This window comes from Dasypus novemcinctus, chromosome 19 (assembly GCF_030445035.2).
Source record: "Dasypus novemcinctus isolate mDasNov1 chromosome 19, mDasNov1.1.hap2, whole genome shotgun sequence".
Taxonomy (NCBI): Eukaryota; Metazoa; Chordata; class Mammalia; order Cingulata; family Dasypodidae; genus Dasypus; species Dasypus novemcinctus.
In genome coordinates, this window is record NC_080691.1 from 3,911,236 (window position 1) to 3,916,132 (window position 4,897).

At 34.8% G+C, this 4,897-nt stretch overlaps 1 pseudogene; it reads left to right on the forward strand.

Annotated features, from left to right (window-relative positions):
• The first annotated feature begins 1,514 nt into the window (after positions 1-1,514).
• LOC101422822 (RNA-binding protein 34 pseudogene) lies at positions 1,515-2,551 on the forward strand (annotated as a pseudogene).
• Positions 2,552-4,897: the final 2,346 nt, after the last annotated feature.

Below are 4,897 nucleotides of genomic sequence, written 5' to 3' on the forward strand. Positions count from 1 at the left end.
ACTGAGCTTTGTCTGTTTATGCACCAGTATAAGCATCTGAACTGTCCATTGTGGGCTAGAAGAAAGCCATTCAGGGGTTTCTTCACATTGAAAGAGGGGTGGTAGCATTTTCTTTGTAACAAACATACACTAGTTATTGATTAACAAACATCACAGTTTTTAATTATCTTGGTAAAATGTACTTCTTTTTAAGTGAGCCAATGGGAATTTTGTTTTGTTTTGTTGTCTTAAAGGTCAGAGTTTAAAGGTCTTCATTAAGTATCTGTCTTTGCAAAATCAGAATCCATGCTTTAACATAACAGATTGGGTTTAAATATTTTCCTTTGGAGAGTATGTTGGCATTTTCTATGGGTTTTCCATTATTTTACAACTTTCTTGTAAGTTTGAAATAATTTCAAGTAGAAAAAATAATGCTAAAAAATTCCTTCTTTTACCTGCTTCCTTTAAAAAAAGGCTGAAAGGACATTTTTATTTTTTGCTTACCCTGCCATGAGCTTTTACTTTTTGTGGTTTTTAAAGATACATATATCACACAAAATGTTACATGAAAAAATATAAGAGGTTCCTATATACCCCACTCCCCAATCTGTATATCACCAGCTTATTGAGCTGTTTTCAGGCAGTCACAGTCAGCCACAAGAGTGGGCTATGGACAGTCCTCAAAAGCAGAGTATCAAAGAATGTGAGGGTTCTCCTCCTCCTCTGCTGGATCCATAATCTGGCAATCTGCATCATCTTTCCTCCTCAAGTACATGTCTCTTTGAACAGTAACAGTAGTTTTGGGAAAGAGGCAGTTTTGGAGAATGTTGATCAGTTGGTTTATAGACTGCCACTCAATTTGAATTAATTTGGTGGCATTTTTTTGTGATAAGACAGGGTTTATAGGCTTTGAGAAAATGTGAACTATGGGGAACTATGGTCATGATTTATCATTCATGATATCAGCTTTGTTCAACAGGTCAATAAAGTATTTACCATGTTCCTCCACTATAAATTTCCTTTTCTATTCTCTAGTCTTTGGAAAATAGTCAATATGTCCATTTTATACACAAGGCATGGAGAGAGGAATGGATTAAGCTACACATTGTGGGAGGAATATCTATTAATCTAAAATCTATTCTCTGTTTATATCTTACTTGGTATTCCATAAAAAATTGTCTCTTCTCTCCATTTTCTTTTTTTTTTTTTTTGTCAATATAGACTCATGTATATTTATTTTATGCTTGGGCTTACAATACTTTGCTACTTTTTATTTTGTGGTTCACATTGTTCTAACTTGACTTCTGAGTTCTTTTAGGTTGGTTTCTGTGTTCTGTATTTTCCATCTTTTAAAATCATTATTTTACTCTCCAAAACTACAAAATACACCATTCCCATCTTTCCTTGCCCCTGTTCCATTAAAAACTGGTTAAATAGAATATGAAATCTCTCTGTTCTGTCTTTACAATTACTTTTGTAAATAAATACTGAACACCTAGAAAGTGGAAATAAATGGAACTCAGAAGTACGGCCTCATGTACCTCCCCTGTATTGGACTAACCCTAACCCTAACCGTTGGAAGAGAAGAACAAACAGAAGAAAAAGAAAAAAATGCCTTGCAAGAGCAGGGAGAGAATCCAGATGATAGTTTTCACTCATTCAGAACAGCAGACTCTTTGGTTGGACAAGTCTCCAGTAGCATATTCCACAGCAAGTGCCCCTCCAGAGACACTTACAGATCAACTGATAGCTCTCTTCAGCTCTTCTGAGTCTCAGGTTCAGCCTGTATATACGTACCTGTATCTAAAGAAAACATGCAAAAAAGGAAATGGAATGGGGAGGAAGAAAGTACATCCTGAGTTCAAAGACAACGTTTGCACAAACCTACTGAAAAAAAAAAAAAAAAGAAATCAAAGAAGAATTTTTCTGATGCAGACAAAAATTTGGCAAACAGGTAAAGTGCATTACTATGTGTTCATTTAGAAGAAGAAATCCATCAGAAACAAGAACAGAAAAAGAGAATTTCTCAATCTGCTGATAGTATTAAAACAGCAGATATAAAAATACTGGATGACATAGATTACACAGTTGTAAGTAAATAAATGTAAATACAGCCAAGAGAAAGAAAGATTAAAGAATGAGAAAATTGTGTTTGTTGGGAATTTGTCTGTCACATGTAATAGGAAGTTGAAGTCATTTTTTAAAGAGTATAGACATATATTTTAGAACCTGTATGTTTTCCTTCTCTGATTCCAGAAAAGAGGATTTTAACTAAAAGGTTGTCAGCAATAAAATGGAATAAAATGGAAAATTCATCCTGATCAGTAAAATGTTAATGCTTATGTTGTGCTTAAGGATGAGAATTCTGCTATAAAAACATTGAAAAGAAAAATGGAACACAAATTTCAGATGGATTTCCTATTAGAGTTGATCCATAACTGAGACCTTATATAGGGAAAATACATCAGTGTTTGTGGGAAACATCCCTTATAAAATGGGAAACCCTGCTGTTGATCAACATTTTCTGGACTGTGGGAGTAGTGTAGCATTGAGAATTTTGAGAGAAAATTAATATTGCTTAATAAACTTTTCCATAAAAATAAAAAAGGAAATATCACTTCACAACTCCAACTATGAAGCAAGTATTGGCATGAAGCCAACAGCAAAGGAAGACAACTCCAAAGAAAGAAAGTACAATCCATCCAAAGTAGACCCACAGTGACTCACCATTACATCACAGCTTTGTAACTTGTGGACTGTGGTTAACACTAATATTGTATTTTTTACCAGTGGAAAAGAAGGTACTATGGCAATGCTAAATGCCAACAAAAGGGGTTATAAGGAGGTATGAGATTTTTCCTTTTTGAATAACGAAAATGTTCTGTAATTCCCTGAGGTGATGACAACAAAGTTCTGTGATGAAAGTGAAAACCACTGAGTCTACACTTTGGAAGGACTGTACAAGGCAACAGACTTAAAACAATGAATCCAGTGATGGAAGATAGAATGCAGTTAATAGCACAAATATGAAAATGTTCTCTCATTTTCTATAAACTATAACTATAAAAAATAAACAATACAGTTATGTGATGCTAAAGATAGGATTGTTTATGGGGAAAATATTCCAAATATAAACTATGAACTACAATTATCAGTAATATTTTAATTTTTTCTTTCATCTTTTATAACAAATATTCCAAAAATAATTCTAGTTGTTGATGGGGTGTTTTATGGGAATGAGAAATGTTATGCATGATTGTTCTGTAAACTCACAATTCCTCTAGTAAAATATAAAATTAAAAAAGAAACTACAGACAAATATCCTTCATTAACATATATGTAAAAATCCTCAACAAAATATGAACACACTGATTTCAGCAACATGCAAATATGATTATTGGAACTTCTGGGGAGATGGTGTCAAGTTACATCAGCATGTCTCAACACACTCACAAAAACAATTTTAGAGACTAAAGCTACTGAGGGAGCTACTTTGGGGGTTTGCAGACCATGAACATGCCTTGTGCATTAGGCAAGATGGAGAGTGACAGAGAAACAGAGAGAATGAAATGAAACCCGTGAGTTATTAATCCCTGAGACTGGGAAAAGCTCTCATCCCCTATAGCAAAACCCATGGCTCATGGTGGCTGAGAGGGAAACAGATGTGTTCCATCCTGGGAAGAGGGGGGCTGTGGTGGTAGGCTGAGTGTAGTTTCTCTTCAATTAGTTTGGACAGCAGGACCCCACTTTGAATCACATCTTTAGCTGATCAAGAAAAAATGCACGTGGAGGTTTAAAGGGTCACTTCCGTGGAAAGGATTGATGAACAGCACCATCTGCTGGCAGGCTTGGAAATTGAAAGAAGAAAAATACAATTTGGAATCTCTCATGTCCTTATCCACAGACCTGCCTGGATCTGGTCTGTGCCCCATTAATGGGACCCTGGGATTGTTTTTATGACTTAAGCAGGGAAATTTTAAGAATATAGAATAAGTTGAGTCAAAAATCAAAGAACAGAGGATCCAAGTTAGTGAAATAGAGAATGGCAGGCTGCTATTTTCCTCTAGAAACTGTGGAAAGGAAGACATGCTTTCCAGGTGTAAAGGAAGCCAGGGTGCTCTAGGGGAGATAGGAGAGTGTGTCTGGAAGGGAGAGGTTTAAAGATAAATTAATATGAAAAAGCAAAGTAACATGCATGGACCAGTGAACATGGCTGGATATTAAAAGGATTAACAACCTACAGTAGTCAAAATATCATGGTACAGAGTGAAGAGCTACACAGATAAATATAAGCAATCTCAAAAAACAAGACATTGTTGTATCTACTTTTCTTATTTAAAAAAAATTTTGTTAAAGACAGCAGTTTAGTCTAGAGGAAGATTAAAATATTATTCCATAAATGAATTTTAGACAATTCAACAATGATTTATGGAGTCACAGTGTATTATTCAGGGTTTTCCAGAAAATCAAAACTTATAGAATATGTATATATACATATATGTATATATGTAAGAGATTTATTATAGGAATTGGCTCACATAACCATGGATGTTGACACATCCACATTCTAAGAAGCTGGATGTGAACTAGGAACTCAAAGGTGCCATTCAGTTCCCCAGGGGAAGCTGGTTGGCTCAAGTAGAATTAGGAATTCTTCCTCCTTACTGCTGAAATCCCCAGATCCAATTGATTGGATGAATAGATTCCTACATTGCTGAAGGCAACCTCCTTTCTTGAGTATAAATGTAATAAGCCAAGATATGATTAAGTGACTAATGATTTATTTTCATCTATGAAATACCATAACCAATAAAATCAGGCAAGTGTTTACCTGACCAAAAACTGAACATCATAACATAACCAAGTAGGCAATAAAATAAACCATAGCACAAAGTAACAGTTTTCTACCACATAACAT